This window comes from Macadamia integrifolia, unplaced genomic scaffold (genome assembly GCF_013358625.1).
Source record: "Macadamia integrifolia cultivar HAES 741 unplaced genomic scaffold, SCU_Mint_v3 scaffold2522, whole genome shotgun sequence".
NCBI classification, from domain to species: domain Eukaryota; kingdom Viridiplantae; phylum Streptophyta; class Magnoliopsida; order Proteales; family Proteaceae; genus Macadamia; species Macadamia integrifolia.
In genome coordinates, this window is record NW_024868772.1 from 4,832 (window position 1) to 22,490 (window position 17,659).

At 38.1% G+C, this 17,659-nt stretch overlaps 1 long non-coding RNA gene across 1 annotated transcript; it reads right to left on the bottom strand.

Moving 5' to 3' along the window:
* Positions 1-6,601: 6,601 nt before the first annotated feature.
* Positions 6,602-16,173, bottom strand: LOC122066682. Its single transcript, XR_006136430.1, has 3 exons — positions 15,259-16,173; positions 15,085-15,135; positions 6,602-6,723 (listed from the first exon to the last, which is right to left on the bottom strand). It is a non-coding gene; the product is annotated as an uncharacterized LOC122066682 (long non-coding RNA).
* Positions 16,174-17,659: the final 1,486 nt, after the last annotated feature.

A 17,659-nucleotide genomic window follows, 5' to 3' on the forward strand; every position in this document is an offset into this window, starting at 1 on the left:
GAATGCTTACCAGGAAAGATGGACCAACAGGTAAAATTTGAATAATTAAATTAAACCCCAAATACCCTAGAGCAAACCCAACTAGGTAAAAAATGCTGCAAATCGACAGGTGCAAACCAACTAGTCAATTTCACTACTAGAATGTAGATATTTTGAGTTTTATCTTATGGGCCCCACATCTCCCCAATCCAGTTTTCCTATGTTTTACCCTGTGTAGAGGTATGTTTGAGGATTACAATGTACTTTTATATTAATGGAAATAATTATGTGGGAGGAGTAATAAAATTATAACTTAAATAATTATATTAATTGCAAAGAGGTCTAGCCAAACAGAACCTTAGGTCTGTTTTGGGCAGCCTTATATAAGGAGCCTTAGGGTTGAAACTTCATTCTTATTCATTTGTTGCAAACAGAAGAAGAAAAGAGGAAGAAAAGAGAAGAAGAATAAAGAAGGAGAAGGAAGAGGAGGAAGAAGAAGTAGAGAAGGAGTTGATTTACCTTAGGCTACTACTAGATAGTGCCACCCACAAGTGAGCTATACTGTCCATCTCAGTAACACAGGGTTTTTACGAGGTTTGGCAATTTTCCTACATCCCCGGAGTAGTGCCTGTAAATGCTTCGTACCTACTCAGTACATTACTTTTGACTGCATCCACAGTCGGGAGCACCCACACCCGATTTTCTCAAGCCGAAGTTGAGATGGCACTCGCAGTGCCGATACAATGTATAACACCCACTACACGGGAGCACCCACTCCCAATGCTTAGTACCGACTAAGCATTCAATAAAGAATACAATTAAATTAGGTTTATATCAATGCCCTACAGTCAAGCTCTGCCTAGCATATACATCCACAACTAGCTATCATACTTACAATTCATCCACAACTAACCTAGCATGTATACATTCATCCACAACTAACCCTAGCATACATACATGCATATAATGTAAATCAAATGTTAGAGAATCTCACAACTGATTGCCTGGGATGATTGGAAACTTGTATTGACAAGTTTGGTGCTTACACCTTCTCTCTCCTTGGCTTCTTGCTCTTCAAAGCAAACACATCCTTGTTTTTTTCTCTTCCTCCTTGGCTTTGAGTTAATGTATCATTAACAAACCTCAACCACCTCTTTTACCTCCTTTAATGGCCTAAGAACATTTATCATCAAGTATTCATGTTCATTCAAGGACCAACAAAGAGGGGAAAGTTTCTCCTACCAAAACCGTAGCCTTCTTTCACTCAAAACTCTTTTTTTTTAACTTCCATGGTGTAGGGCTTGAAAAAACAAAGAAGCTGCAACTTGGTTCACCCAAATCCAAGTTAAAATGAGGGAGATATGACCATTTGAAGTTGGAGAATGAGATAGCTTGAAATAGAATCTTCGTAGGAGTGGCGTAGGCTACACCGGTGGTGTGCAACAGGGGCGCAAATCTGGCCGTAGATCTCATAAAGGAGAATCTCTTAATCTAGACTGTCCGATTAAAATAACAGATAGTAAATCTCAACCACAAGATTTGAATAAGATAGTCAACTAATGACGTCATGCTGACGTCAGCGGTCAACATGCACTTTTTGTTGTCGATCTTTGATTGGTTGCTTTTCTAGATTTTAAGGAAGCTTGTCTCCCACTCACAAATGTAAAAGGTTTATCGACCGTTGGATCCGAATCCTCTATGATGGCTTTAATCAAATCTCATGAGATCCTTAATATCAGAATCTTTTTTTATACCTTCTATGCACGCGCGAAACACCACAACATACCTTGATAAGGTGTAGCGCCAGTGCATCAAGGATTATGCACCTAACTAATCAAATCCTACGCGCAAGCATCTATCTCTTCCATGTCAGCGCAAAATCTCAGCAACCTTTGGATGGGCATCAAGCCTACGTGGTCGAATCTGGACCATCCATTTCACTTCCCTTTAGTCCTCTTTATTACAATCAAGCCCTTGCCTCCATATATTTCAGTGCTTAAAAACCCCCTACAACTCAGACCTTTAGAATCTTGAAATTACACAAAATCCCTTCAAATTTCAAAAATAAATTCTGAAAAATCCACCCAACACCGAGAGCAACTGATGGATTTTCGGTTTGGATTTTCAAACCGGCTTTACGGAAACACTTATAACTTTTTCATATGATATCTGATTGAGATGAAACGAAGTGCGTTAGAACCCTAAATGGACGCTATACGACTTTCCAGAAGATTCAATCATCTGACTCATCCATATAAAAAGACCAAAATGCCCCTAGACCTTTCTAATGATGTATCTTTCTCATACAAAATCGGAACGTGATGAAATTAGAACCGTTGAAAAGATTGGATTTTTGTCGTATTGTTACATGGAGAACACTTCCTTTAAAAAAATCATCTTCAATGCCGAAACTGCCCTCGACTGTCGTAAATGCCTTAACTTCTTCATACGGTATCGGAATGTGACAAAATTAGATGCACTGGACTAGATAAATTACAATATATATTGTTTATGAGAAACGATCTTTCAAAAATATTATTTTCACTACCAAAAATACCCCCCATCGTAAATAGGCCAATTTTTCCTGTTTTGACCCAGAAACCCGCACCACATACTAAGGATGTATCAAACCATTCCATGCATACCAAGTAGCTCTATTGTCTCATCGATGACACTAGACACTGTCATGTCATCATTTTCATCCACATCACCCAAACTGGCCACATCATCATCGCCACGTGGTCGAGTTGCCAACAAGGACAACCATAAAACAACAAAAAATAGGTTCCAAGTAGCCAATCTCATTTAAATGGGATAAGGCTGAGATATTATTTAACGAAGATTTCTCTCTGTTGTTGCTAATGGCAACTAGTATCTTTGATAAGATCTAAGTTGGTTTAATAAGTTTTTTTGGGTCAATAAATGTATTCATTTCGAAAGAAGAAGAGTATACAAGGGAGATGAGGGAGGGAAACTAAAAGGGGCAAGGCCTCAAGGGAGGCACAACTAGAAAAGAGCCAACGGCTCAAAGAAAAGGGGAAACATCAAGGGGGGAGAAGATGGTGGGGGGAGAGGCCCAAAGAATCAACAATAAACCTATTTTTGGTGGATTCTTTAACTGGCCCGTGGCGAAGGCAACCCAAGTTGGAGTTGACATCAAAGTAGATGTCTTTCCAAATCTTATCGAAAGATCAGGAGTTAGAAGTCCTTCTATGGAGATTATGCTCTATCCAAGTATGAGAGGTCGTGGATCCAAAAGCAAGCTTCCTAATGGTTCCACTTCTCTAACATTAGGTTAGAGATAAGGAGATCGATGTGGCGCTCTCCGATTCTTCAATCATCAAGAAAGGCAGCTTTTCAATTATGAGCAATCATGGTACATTTGCCTCTTTATTTATAGAGGGAAGTTTACAATCATAATATGACTAGGAATTCAAAATAGACCTAGGATAGGCCTAGGACTAGACACTCCTATTGCAACTAGGACTAGAAATTAGAACTAGGACCAGACCTTCTAACTCCAACATGGAATAGGTCACTTAAACTAATGGTCCGTAAAGGGTTTATAATCAATGGTCCCACTGGGAACTTACGATTGATGGGCCCAGTTGATGTAGATAAATCACCTGAGCTTATTTTATCACAAATAAGCCTTGGGTTGTGTTTTGTATGTGTTGGGCCTTTGATCTTTTCTTTGAAATGAGCCACTTTAATGGGCCTAAAATATGGGTAGAAGGCAGAAAAATGAGATTTATATTCAGTGCTTTTATTTAAATTGTTTTAATTCAATAAAAAGCTCATGGGGCCCATTGAGTGTAATGTCCTATATGGATTATTAGTTAGTCAATTCTACTCTATGTTGAAGTTAGAAGTTTAGTCCTAGTTCTATTTGAAGTCTTGATTGTAGTAAGAGTGTCTGGTTTTATTTGGAAACTAGCTCCTAGTCAAGGTATGATTGTAATTCTATCCTCTTTAAATAGAGGAGCTTACGCACTAATATTTCTTAGATTTGAATAAAGAAGATTTGCAATCAATTGCTTAGAGCAGCCGGGATAGCAATGGGTGAGAAGCTGGGCTGAGATAGTCACCTCCTCTCCCACTTCCCTTGTTTCTTCTTTAATTTAATCACTTTAGTTCCTTTTAATTTTTTCTTTACTGTTATTAGAAGTTCAAACCTGTTAAAACATTCAAAATCAGAATTGGCTAGCTAAAGAGTTCTTGTTCTTGAAGCCAATCGACCCTCATTGCTGCCCAAGTTTGAGATCTGATCTATCGATCTTTTGGAGGACTAGTTCTATACTTTAAGAAGATCAATCGATCCTCTCTTGAAGGTTATCTGAAGAAGACAAGTTGTTGTTTTTGTAGAATTCTGACAAATTCTCTCTCCTAGGCCTGATTTTCAAGAAAGGAATATCTCAACAACCGACCATCAAAAGTCCTTCAAATTTTTAGGTTTTTCTATCCTCCTTAGGGACTATCTACACCTAAGTGCAGCTCAATCAGACTCCTATAGGCTTGGCCACATCTCTCTCTCTCCAGCTCTATAGTAGTGCAGCTCAATCAGACTCCTATAGGCCTGGCTGCACCTCTCTCTCTCCAGCTCTATAGTAGGTCTTTCTCTCTCCTATCAGGTTGGGTTTTGGTTGGTTTTGCTCCTACATGGGTATTATATCCTTGGGGGTTTATTTGATAGTTTTATTTCTTTGTTTCCTAGTCCTATTTAGATTGTTTAGGGTTATAAACTGGTGGAGGTAGTTTATTTCTTGTAATCTACTCCTATATTAAGTGGTATCAGAGCATAGGCTCTTCTATTTAAAGAGGGCAGAATTACAATCATAACTTGACTAGGAGTTAGTTTTCAAATAGGACTAGACACTCCTATTACAACTAAGACTTCAAATAGAACTATGACTAGACTTCTAACTCCAACATGGAGTAGGACTGACTAACTAATAGTCCATATATCACATTTACACTCGATGGGCCCTATGGTTCTTTATTGAATTAAAACAACTTAAATAAAAGCACTTAATATAAATCCTATTTTTCTACTTTCTACCCATATTTTAGGTTCCTTAAAATGTTCCATTACAAATAAAACCTATAGGATCAAAAGCCCAACATATACATGACCCAACCTAAGGCTTATTTGCAATATAGTAAGTCCATTGCCCCGATAAATTTTTTTAATTGATGGTGATACTTTATAAACGTTTATGGTGAAATTCCTTATGCCCCGATAAATTTGGTTTCTTTTAGACAAAGATGGTAGTTGGTGGATCTAATCTTTATACATGAACCTTTTTGCTCGAGTGGTGTAGTTTTTTCACGAAACTATGGGCAAATACATATATAGAGAGGGGACCATGACATGTGGGGCCTCCGTCATCCTCCAGGTTTCTAATGTTGTATTATACCTCCTATTTACATTTGATACAGTTTATGTGCTTAAAACTGTAAGAAAATTGATGTATTTAATAACTTTATTAGGACTTGAGTTTCAAACTTCATGGCCCGATAAGTTTATATATACAGCCCTAAATATCTTGCAGGTGGAAGTTTAGTTGATTCAAATTTTGTGGACATAGTGTCCACATGATACTTGACTCATGTGCTAAGTTTTAGAAGTTCTACCCCAAAACCTTACACCACATAGTACAATCAATAGATAAATTTTGAGGGAGATTTGGATGGGTGATGATACTAAGGAATAAGGATCCATGTGGTTATGAGTAAAAGCAAATGAAGAGAAGTGAAATTAGTTTAAAAAGAGAAAGTGCAAAATTTTTATGTGGTTGACTTATAATCTTACAAAATATGGTAATTAAACTTTCCAAATTGATTCCTTAGCCCTAATGTTTTCTCATTCAAATCTAAGTAACTAGGTTGAAAAGTGAAGTAAAATTTAATTACTGTATTTAGTAAGTATTTGAGTGACACTACCATTACAACAACAAAAACTAACCACCACCATTACCTTATCCCAACTAAGCTTGTTAGGAATTATTATTAAAGTATTCATTTTATTGTTGTTTCCATTCCAATTTCCTACTTTTCACTTCGAAGGAAAATATTCAAAAAATTCAGTTTGGATTCAAAATTTCAAAGATGGAAAATCCACATGGTCCCATATTTGTCCAATGGTTTGGGTTGCCATATTATCCTTCCATTGATTTGAGAGTTTTTCACCAAAAAAAAAAGGTTTGAATTAAAAATTACACTGGAAAAAAATTCCAATAGACACAATTTCGCTTATAGATGATCTAGGTTGTACTCTATCCACCCAAAGCAATTCAATAAAGTCAGCCCTCCATGTGGTTCAAACTCTAGTGGCCTGAATATTAAGCTTATTTTAAGGGCAAATTTTACCCTAGTATAAGATTTGCCTTATATATTATAAAGTGGGTCATCTTACCTGTAATGACCCAAACCCGAGATAGGGTAATAGGTACCACCCTCATGGGTGAAGATCAAATGATCAGAAAAATAAAAATAATATCCCATAGATTACCCATATAAATTCATAAATTTACTACATAGACCAAACGAACACAACGAAAAGTGCTCATAAATAGAAAGTTAAACTAAAGTCCGTAATCCATCAACTGACCATCATATGTTTGGTGGCTACAAATAAAACCATAATAAGTCTATTGTAATTGTTTTTAACTCAACTACTAAAATAAAATAGAACTCGTCTTCACTTCAAATCTATCTGTGCTCCACCAACATGTGCTTACTAATCTGTAGAAAAAATTGGTGGGTGAGCTTAACAAGCCCCGTGAAAAAACCATGTCATACTAAAAAATAAAAACAAAAACATGAACACTGGTGAAAACATATTATTGGCGTAGTCATAAAATACATAAAACATAGATATACTTTCATTCTAAAATATGTAAATACGGATAAAAAGAATATCTTCTGAATCTTTTATAAATAATTTCCCATAGTCATTATGAATCTCGACAAAGCCATTTATACTCTTAAAATCCTAAGGTAAGTTAATTATCATATGAACTACCCAATGCATCATGATAGTGAGGACACACAACTGATCAACATTGTTGCCTATCCCGAGCCCTTTGATGGGACCCCCGAGTCCTTTGACGGGGTTGGCCAGCACCTCCTGTCCTTTCCAAGCCGTTTGATGAAAATCCCAAGCCCTTTTATGGGAACCCCGAGCCCTTTGATGGGGTGGACAAGCCCTCATTCAGTACCTCAATCCCTACTGAAAAGGGTGGTAGTATAGAGTTCTTTATACTCTTCATTTTTTTTTCATTGCTTTCCCTTCCAGTCCATTTTGTCCTTCCCAAATCCTTTGATGGGAACTATGAGCCCTTTGACGGGGTGGACAAAGATGGAATTTCAGTGCCATTCTTTTGAGGTCATTTCATCGTTCTTAATATTCTATAAATTCGTGTATTTCATTCCTTAAAGAAAATCACGAGCCATTGTCATTATACTCATAAGTGCATAAAACATAAATGCAAAAAATGAGATGTTGTAAATACTTATGAGATGCATATAAAACAATATCATCACATTGATAAAAACAAAAGTATGTCAAGATATGAAATACGATAAAAATTCAATGATATGACAAAGTTCTACTCACCTGTGCCTCTACTATGATCTAGATCCTGATCGATGTCTCGCTTGTAAGAACAATCACCTAAGAGTATATCCCAACGATTAGGCATTTTTACTTCCTCAGTTTGTTACTAATGGTCCCCTCTAAAATTTATATTTTGGTGTTATTTTAATTAAAAACCTTTCTTACTTTTTAGTATTGTATCATTCACTAAAATCCCCAATTTTATTTAATTACTAAAATGACCCTTTAATAGTTGTACAGAAACACTCAACAATTTTGCATCCCAAATTACAATTTAAATATATTCATTTATACTTGGTTACATGGTTTAGATTATCATAATTGTGCCATTTGTTATTATTATATGTTCCAGGTATTCCCATTAGACTTTACATCTTAATGGTTGTAACTTGTATTTTTCTCTTTCTTTACATTTCAGTTTCAGTTAGTGCATAATTAGTGCGTTAAATTTCTGTGTAATTGAATGTCTTTAATTTAACCCTACCTTCCTCCTCTCTCATTGTCTTGCACACTTTCTTTATCTCCTAAAATTTCCCTTCTATTTATTTAATTTGTTTTCTATCCTTTCCTAGCTGTCCAATTCTCTCCTATTTTATATATATATATATATTTTTTTTTTCTTTTATTTCTCTCACAAAGATAGGGTCTGAAATCTCCTAGTTTCTCTAAATTGTCTCCTCTATTCTCAGCAAAGAAGCTTTTTAGGAGCATATAGTTTCTATAAACCTCCCTTCATATTAGGAATTTACTTCCTTCTCCAATTTTTTTCTTTATTTAATTCTCCCATTTTATCATTTATGCATGCTTCTAATTGTTATTATTATTATTATTATTATTCATGAGTGTTTCCCACCTTCAATTTCATGTTAAATTACTGAAATTGGGAAAAACTCGATGGATTTGGGTATCTTGGGACAAGTCCATAACTAAATCGATTCCCAAATTGGGTTCAAATTTGGGGATTCAGCTGTGGTTAGCTATTTTAACCTTCATAGACAATTTCCCACTTTGAATTTAACCTTTACCCTATTCCTATACTGGCCGATTATTACTCTAACTACATTTACAAGTATGAGTTCAGATTTCTCACCTTTTGTATTCTCTTGATGCATGCATACAACTAGATCATCCATTCATTCCAAATTTCAGCTGAATTAAGACCCAGTCAGCACCTTCTTGAAGTAGAGAGTACAACCTACTTGCATGCACTCACCTTTTGCAGCTTCCATGGCTGAACAATAGTATCCGAGTGAGTATACAACAGCAAGAAAGTCTATTGTACACTTCTTCCTTCTCCATCTTTTCTCTTCTTCTTTCTCTTTTTCCTCTCATCTTTCTCCTTTCCATTTCGTTTTTGTTCACAGCAATGAGAGGAGAGAAATAATTCTCTCCTTCCCTTCCTATTTATAGGCTAAACAGACTAAGGTTTATTTGGCTGAGTAGAATTTTCATAAAATTTATTTTCTTCCTAACTATTTAAATATTAATAACTTGGGGTAGGAAATGTGTATGGATATAAAACCACCTACATAATCACCCCCAAACATACCTCTATCCATGGTAAAAAGTGCGTGAAAAAACCCCTTTCAATTGGTGGGGCCCACAGAAGGAAAACTAAATTTTTGGGCATTCTGTCCCAGGACAGGCAGGGCGGTTGGACAGAATCTCTCCAGCCGGTTGTGGCTTCTCTAGTATGTTGTTGTCCATCTTCTACCCAAAGTTTACCTACCTTATGTGAGATCCATTTTTTATCATTATGGGCACTCCTGAGCCCACTTCAAGACCTTCATTTGGATCCTAAATTCAATCTCTCAGTTACTCCATTAATTTATTATTTCTTTCTACCAAAGATACTTCTTCATAAAATTTGATCTCTAGGATTGGGGGTTATGAAATCCGGGTGTTACATAAAGGCTATGGATAATCTAAGAAAATATCAGTTAAGGATGGCAAGAGCATTCAACAAGCATGTAAAGCCCCGTCACATAGAAGAAGGTGAGATGGTTCTCCAAGAACAAAGAGCCCCCATTCATGACCCAAGGGGAAAATTTAGGCCAAATTGGAGTGGCCCATTCACTGTCAAAGAAATTTTGCTAGGCAAAACTGGATAAGACTTTATAGACCTCCCACACTATGCTAGACCTGATTCCTCTCAACATGGATCAACACAAGAGATACTACGTATGAAAGGGTGACCACCCGCACTACGCTAGACCTGATTCCTCTCAAGGGATACGTAGGCAACTTGACATGTGCAAGTGTGGTCTCAATAGCCTCCGAGCAATTGGAAGGTTCCTAGATTAATAATCAAGGTATCTAAAAGATCATCATAGCTTGTGTCCCCCAAAAATAGCCACTTAGCATATATGGCCACTAGGTATTCGTCATTCACCTATGGTCCTTTAAATTCTTATCCAGAATTTCATCCCCCAAAAGTCGCCACCCGGCACTAGTAATCAAGGCTAGTTCATTCGCCACCCTTGATTGGTAAAAAAAAAAAAAAAAAAAACCTGATGCAACAGTGGTAAAGGTTTGGTTGTGTCAATAGCTAATGAGTGATGCTTCGAAAAATCACATCTCTTATTTGTTTGTAATAGTTACAGGAAAAATCATGGACTCTTGGATGAGACATTGAAAAAATGGACCTTGGGCATGAATATTGCGGTACCAGGACTGCTAGAATCTATGAATATGTCAATGCTCAGTCGGATTGATGTGTAGAATTACATCACAGTTTACTTCGACAAGTGCCTTAACATTGGGATACTGATCTCCATGTATTTCGATTTAGGATAGTTGAGATTTTTCCAACTCTAGAGGAATTTTGAGCCTAGATGCTATCTCCGCCTAAAGGCAAATTGATTCGACCATCTTTGAAGAAAGACTATTCAAAAGAGATTCAAAGCTTCTTCGAATAGGGAAAGGAGGAAATAAAGTAGTTTTTCAAATATGGGAAGATTGACATTTTGAAGGTCACTAGGATTTTCACCCGGTATCTATAATTAGGAGAAATCCATCAGCAGAGATTACTATGTTCTCCGAACTCTCGGATGTGGTGCACCACTCGTTCTGATAGAGGTGGTAAAGCAGTTGAAGGAAGGATGTGATATTGTCCCCACAGTCCTTGCAGAGACACTTAAGGGGTTTGATGACATGAACCATAGCCACAAATTTGAAACCGATCATTATCAAGGAAGTCATGCTATTTTCTAGCTTTGGTTACTTGAGACTAAAACTAGTCAAGCCGCTAAATGAATGCCAACTCGGAGTTTCTTATTATCAAAACAAGAGGGAAGTCCCAGAATTCAAGCTCATCGATGATTGGAAAGAGTACCTACAAGGAAGAACCGCACAGAATATTGTATGGAAATGCTCATGGTGGTCCCAAGATGATTCCCTAATGAAGACCCCTGGATGTAGCTATGTCAGTTTGAGGGGTTAAACTCATATGTCCTTCTACTTGCCGATATATATCAGCTGACAGTGTGGACTAAAGGCGGAAGACCCAAAGGAGTTGGTGAATTTCTATCCACCCCAGGAGCTGTCTCCCCAAATTGTAGCCCACCTATCTTATCTTTGGTTGTTCTCCCAGTAATTCACCGAATGATGTAGTGAGGTGATATTTGAATTTTCACATTAGTCTAATGAAAACTTGAATTGTGGAATTAATCGTGCCTTAAAATTCAAACCCATGAACTTAAGAATAATTTTCAATGCGAAAAGATAAGTTTTCATTCCAAAATAAAATGCCAAGCCTGGCAATGCAAAAGGAAAAAAAAATGATGAACATGGGGAGGGAAAAAGAAAAAAGCCACATATGTGCCTTGTAGGAACAACAACAATAGATCTCTAAGGATCAGCATCCTCATCTATGTCATACTCAGAGCCATCCATGGAAAACATCAAGGAAGCATCAGGCACTGATTTCAAGTTTGCTAATTGCGTCGTAAGGTCCTCAATATGTGCAACCTGATTAGCAATTTGCTCCCTCTAAGAACTGATTTTTCCCATCAGAGAGGTAACCTGCCCATCCTAGAAAGCACAAGGGATGGTTAGGATAAGGTTTAGTTATAAAAGAGAATCAAGTCAAAGAAAAAGGTGGTACCCTGGAGCACAACTGCTCTTCCCTCTGATATATCTTATCACAGAGACCCTGGTGCATCTACTGAATTTTGGCATAGGCCTTTGGTGACACCTAAAAAGGTTCATATCAGAAAAAGGGAGAGAAAGGGAAATGATATGAAGAATGTTTGGGCACTTACATAGTCGTACTGAATAGGCAGGCAGAGAGAAGCATCCTGATCCAGCTGTCATTCCAAAAATCTCGGGACACGGGGGTTGGCCGCTTTTGGATAGGACCAACTAGGAAAGCCAGGGAAGGGGATGATGGCCATGTTATGAGTGGACCCATTTGTGGCAGCAGAAGACTCAGCAAAGGAGGAACCGACAACACCCTGCTGCGACTGAGCAGAAGAGGGACCATGGGGTGTGTCCTCCACTGCAGAAGCATCAAGATAATAAGGAAAGAGGACTAGAAATATGAAAAGAGCACTCATAGGAAAGAACATACCACAAGACCTGTAGGACTCAGGGGGACGTAGAATGTCTCCTCATCTGAGAAGACCTCATAACCCCCTCCATGATCAAAAAATTATCATCCCAGACTCCTTTAGCCAACTCCTTGACCCCATCCTCAGGAATAAGCTCTGGATAGTACATGGTGGGAGGGGCAAGATATGGAAGGACGCATCGATTAGTGTCAGACCACTGAGGATTAAATCGCTCCCCCAGATACCAGGCCCACCCCTCGAGGCCTCAGAATAGAACCCTCTGCTAGGATAGGTATATGGCTCAAGCTGTCTTTGCCTCGACTAGGAACTCGAGATGCTAGAAAGGTCTCTAAGTGGCTTGCAATTTTAAATGTAGTAAGTACGGCACAAAGTAAGGGGAAAACTGAGAAGCAAGTATGCCTCACCGTGGTTATCTCATTCAGAAGTGAATGAGTGGTGATCCCCGAAGCAAGAGATTGACCCCCCTGCATGTGACGGTTCCCCCATCTTGTGGCTATCAAAAAAAAGGATGTGAGTGGATCACGCAACATAGGAAGCTGACCCCAGATGCTCATAGAACCAAGGCTGAAGTGGGAACATGGGAGGATGGAGGGATCGGTGGGATAGGGATGGGATTAGGGGTGAGAGAATAAAGGGGAGAGGAATGGGAGGGTCACCATTTGGACCTAGGAAGTTGGATCTGAAGAGGTTAATATGGTTGGGGGTCGGCCAAGTCGGCAAACGGAGAGGATTCGATGCGGAGATGGGCTAGGCTAAGTGCGAGTTGGGGTGGGGACGAAGGGTTGGGGTTAGACAACTCATGGGAATAGTGTCTTTATTGATGGTGAGTTGAGATGCTTGGTTGAACCAGTTTCAAACATGAGCCAAAATACTGTTGGGTACTCAGTTAGACGAACCCTTTATTTAGGTCAAAGTGTTCCTTGTAGAGCACACAACAGTTCTCTAATATTTCTTTTACCTCCATTGGGTGGGAGGCTTGGGGAGGTGGTTTGGTCCTCCAAATATCAGCAGAAAATTTCCACTAGTTGGGAAGATGGGTTATTGAGTTTTGCCCAGAAATTCTCCTCCAGTGTCTGTTGCAGGATATGACCAAAACAACACTAGTAGTAGATCTTCGTTGTTAGTAAAGATCCTCCGGATATGCTCCAAAATAGTGATATTAACCTACAGAAAATTAAAGAAATAAAAGGGGAAAACAAAAACTTATGGAAGGATGAGAAGGGGCATAAAAGAATGATGTGGATTCACCATCTCCTTGGGCCTCTCAATCCTCAAATATTTTTGGGCATCCCACCCCTCAGTCAACCCTCTCAACCATAAAAGAAACTATTCAATTTTCATTCGTCAAAATCTGAGCCAAAAGGCAACAATTACTTCTCTTAATGGAAAGAAATAATATAAGAAACTATTAGTGACTTTCCTATTTGAAAACTAGTTTCTTGCTAAGGGAATAAAATCCTACTTGTAGTGACTTTCTAATTTTCTTCCTCCAGCTGTATCCTTGCTGATCAAGCTTCACAATAAGACAAAATAACAACCCAATGCTGAGATTGGTAGCAAGGATTTTAACTCTTTTAGAATCTTTCCTGGGATTTCCTCTTGCCTGCTGATTAAGTCACATGAATAAGACAATACAACACCCAAACTGAAATCGGTAGAGGGATGTTTGGCCTCTATAGCTTTCTACAAGGCTAGACTATTGGGATCAATTGGCTGGTCATTTCTGGCCCTCTTTAATTCTTCTAGTCAAGCCATTTACATCAATGATTTAAGGGTTGGATCAATGGCTGTAATTGGTGGAATAAACTAGAAAGTTTGGAAACAGATTTAGCAATATCCAAAAACTAAAAATCTATTGAATAGATCAATACCAAAGATGTCAGACCTGGTCAATGGAGATGGACGTCCAAATATCTCAGCCAACTGAGGGCTGGATATAAAGATATGGGCTAGACCAGAAAATAGAAAGTACTTTCTCAAAAGAAAAAAAAAAGCTTACTGTTACTAAGAATGGATGAAGCCTTAATTCAGATTGAAAGAAGGCCCTGGAATGTAGGTCAACACTTCAAAAGATCATAAGGATCTGATGTTCCAATCAAGAGATAAAGAACAAACGAATTCAGAAGGAAAATATAGCCAGTATATTGTAAGCACAATAGCTCCTTCCACAATAGCACAACAAACTATGGTTATAGCTACAAGTGGACAAGCTCAATATGCCTAAAGTTGCTGAGAACTTGAAATAGAAACAAGAGAAGAAGATGGGGATATAACCAAGCTAGGGGTGTCAATCGGTCGAGTCGAGCAAGTCTCGGTTGGGCCTAACTGGGCCTGGCGGTGTGAAATCCTTGCATTGTGAATGCTCGCTTACTTGAACGGGCTTGGGTTTGGGGGATGTGGTACGATTTGTAATCGGGCCGATCGGTGTTGGGGTTTAATCGGGCTTAAACGACCTAAATGGGCTATGTGCCTATTTAATTCTAAACAGACTCTAAATGTGCCTACCCTAAAATCATTTTCTAAGCGGATTAAACTATTGGCTTTAAAATTAATGGAGGATAACATTCACAATTTCGGAACCATGTCCAAGGGAATCATATTTTTAAAATGTAATCTAAGTTATAAGAATTACACTCTTTTTAACAATTGAATGATCCAAAAACATTACAGACCTGTAATTGGATTTTTAATTCCCTAGTATATATAATACAATGAAAGAAAAAGCCTACTTTGGGTAGCTATCTTTCCCTTCAATCAAACAATGGCTTCTTTGATTTTATTAGAACCAGAGAGAGTCTGAGACAATAAAAAAAAAGAAATATCTTATATCAGAACCAGCAATGGCTTCTTTGATTTTATCAGAACCAAAGAGAGTCTGAGATAGTAAAAAAAAGAAAGAGAAAAAAAAAGAAATACCTTATATCAGAACCAGCAATGACTTCTTTGATTTTATCAGAACCAGAGAGTCTAAGACAGTAAAAAAAAAAAATGAAATACTTTATATCAGAACCAGCAATGGCTTCTTTGATTTTATCAGAATTAGAGAGTCTTAGATAGCAAAAAAAAAAAAAAAAAAAGGAAATATCTTACCTCTTACGAAGGAAACCAGAGCCTGAAAATTTGAGGAAGATGAGAGCTTGAGAGATTAAGATGTAAAACCACATCATCAAATCTTTGATCTTGAGGCTAAGGATGAAGAAGACTAGAGGGAAGTGGGCAGTGGTGACTAGAGGGAAGAGGGTAGCAGCTAGCAGCGGTGACTAGAGGGAAGACGGTACCGACGACCAGCGGCTACCAGAGGGAAGCCACTACCAGTGGCATAAGGCGACTAGAGGGAAGAGGGATGAGGGAAGAGGGAAGCGGCTCCTTGTGACTTCCAGAGTTCTAGTAGTTCTTGAGGCAATTAGGCCTTAGGGTTTTTTTCCACAGGAATTTACCATTTAGTCCTATTCCTTACTCATATTTTGTAGTATTAGTGGTAGAATAGGTATTTACTATTTAGGCATTTTTCTAAAGGGGGTCAGATTGGTCGGGTTAAATGAGTCAGTTTTAACGGGCTTCTTAAGTGAGTCGGATTGGTCGGGTGCCCAATGGGCTACTACTCTGCACCGTAAATGCCTTTTTAATAAACGAGTAGGGTTTAAGCCCAACACATTTATTAAATGGGCTGGTTCAGGTCGGGCCTTAAGCGAGTTGGGCTAGGTCGGGCCTATCGGTGCGGGCTTAGGATTGACACCCCTAAACTAAGCCCTCTCATCTATGGCTTTGGTCAGTATCTCACTAATCCCAAAGGCATCTCTTACCTCAATACTGTTTCTCATAACCAGCAGCAAGACAACAAAGCCACAATAGCCAATTCCATTAAACTTCAATTAAAATAGTTTTGGGGGGTCTGTGGCCCTTACATTATGAGGAAGAGCAATCCAATGCACAATGCTCCCACCACTCCCTTCAAATGAAACTAATTAAAATGGGAACTACTAAAAGAAAGGTCCACACGATTAGTAGTGGGTCCTTGTACAACAAGTAACTAATAAATAGAAACAAAGGAACTACTATATTACAAAAATAGAAACCAAAGTAACTATGTAGTGATACTACAATATGGACTCCATTAATTTGGATTTTTTTGTTAACCAATAACATCCAGAATAAGGTTGGCTTGGCCTCGCTGGCCTGAACGAAATAGGTTCAGTTGAAGAACTATGGCCTATTGAAGGGCTTGGTTCTTCTTCTTTTTGTTGCTATATTGTTCAGACTATAGATTGTCTACATTAGAAGGAGATCACTTTGTTTTCCTCCCAGTGTTATTTCTCCCTCTTTGGATTTTTTCTTATCAAAGGTTTCTATCTGTCAATTATTTTTATTGAAACTTTTTCAATTTTCAGCCCGGCAGCTATAAGTTCATATTTTACTATTTCAATTTTATGACTTGTAGTTGTTGATGTTTTCTGTCTTGCAGCAATGGGTTTTTTTTATTTTTTATTTTTTACTTTGGCTATTTTTTTACATGAGGCTACCATTATCTGTTGCTTATATTGTTTGTTATTGCCTTTTAAAGCTCTAGTATGGAGAAGTGATCTATTGCAAATCGAAGGAGATAGAAGAGCTAGAGGTAGGCCTAAAATAACCATAGAAGAATTGGTGAGGAAGGACATGTATAGGAATCTTGCTTGGCTTTGAATAAAACTGATCGGAGAAATAGAATCCAAGTTAGCCAAATCCCATTTAATTGGGATAAGGCTGAGTTTTTGTTCAATGAAGATTTCTCTCTGTTCCTGCTAATGGCAACTACAGTATCTTTGATAAGAGCTAAGCTGGTTTAATCAATTTTTTTTTTGGGGAAGAGAAGGGTGAATAAATGGATTCATTACCAAAGAAGAACAAAATAAGAACAATATATAAGGGAGAGGATGGGGGGAGCCAAAAGGGGCAAGGCCTCAAGGGAGGCACAACCAGAAAATAGCCAAAGGCTCAAAGAAAAGGGGAAACATCAAGGGGGAGAATATGGTGGGGGACAGGCCCCAAGAATCAACTATAAGCCTGTTTCTGGCAGATTCTCTAACTGGTTGGTGGTGAAAGCAACCTAACTTGGAGCTGACATCAAAGTAGATAGCTTTCCAAATCTTATCAAAGATCAAGAGTTGAAAGTCTATGTATGGAGATTACGTTCCATCCAAATATGAGAGATCACGGTTTCAAAAGCAAGCTTCTTGATGGTGTCACAAATAGAAGGGCCTTTGATAGTCATTTCTATCCAAATCCATTCATGAGAGAAGGGGAGAATTCTCCTATGGGAGGGCCAGCAAGAGAGAAGTACTCCATTTCAGATAGTGGAGGAGAAAGGACAAGAGAAGAAGAGGTTATCAATGTCTTCAATGGCAATCTAACAATAGCAACATAAAGAAGACAAGGATAGGGGTCTAACCAAGTCTCAAACTATAGGAACTTTTAGTTAAAGAACAACCAAACATTCACCAGGTAAGTCTAG